Genomic DNA, 770 nt, shown 5'->3' with positions numbered 1-770 from the left:
TACTATAGTTTGAATATAAATAGTAATGAGCAATGAACAAGCAAGGAGAAATCCGCTCTTAATACTTCACGTTGTCCATGACATGAAGAAACAAAATGTACAAATGATTTTCACAAATGTAACTGAATGCAAAATAAATTTAAAAAATGTGGTTAACAAAGAGAATTTTTCATCTGTCATGTACACTACAGTTTGTGAGCACTTTCCCTGTCTTCATGTGACCACAATTTTTTTTTTTAAAAAGTGCAGAGGTGTCTATAGTCTATAGTCATAAATGAAAAGGCTGGCACATAACCTAAATTAAATACTGATAACAGTAGTCAAGTGACAAAGACCGTTGTGGCTTTCTTGCTATACATTATAGTAGACTGTGAATGACCTCATGTAACAGATTTTACTGGATATAGAATCTGCAGGGTGAAGGATTATTTCTGAACATCTGCACAAACAAGCTTGGTATTAGGTGCATTCATTTATTATCACAGACAGTCTTCTTGATATAACTTGACAACACATATTCATTTATTTATTTAAGTATTCTCTGGACAGGATGTGGGAACTCCCTCAGTCATTTGTGATTATGTATAGGGTTTTTTTTCCATAGAACTAGTAGTAGCTTTTATGTCTTGTGTATAATTCTGATAATTTAGGCAGCATTGATTTTTTGTTCTTTTGTCTGTATCCTTTTGCAAGATCTTTTAATTTTGATAGTATATGAAATGTACTTTTATGATTTTTTTATCAGTGCTATGATGGTGTTTCATATAACC

The 770-nt window shown here is 31.7% G+C and overlaps 1 protein-coding gene across 1 annotated transcript in view; it reads right to left on the bottom strand.

Annotated features, from left to right (window-relative positions):
* LOC126391716 (glucocorticoid modulatory element-binding protein 1-like) overlaps nucleotides 1–770 on the bottom strand; it is an 8,064-nt gene that overhangs the window by 120 nt on the left and 7,174 nt on the right. The gene's annotated exons all lie outside the window — the stretch shown is intronic.

Source organism: Epinephelus moara, chromosome 6 (assembly GCF_006386435.1).
Source record: "Epinephelus moara isolate mb chromosome 6, YSFRI_EMoa_1.0, whole genome shotgun sequence".
Classification (NCBI taxonomy): domain Eukaryota; kingdom Metazoa; phylum Chordata; class Actinopteri; order Perciformes; family Serranidae; genus Epinephelus; species Epinephelus moara.
The sequence above is the reverse complement of the archived record's forward strand: the minus strand, read 5'-3'. Positions and strand labels throughout refer to the sequence as shown.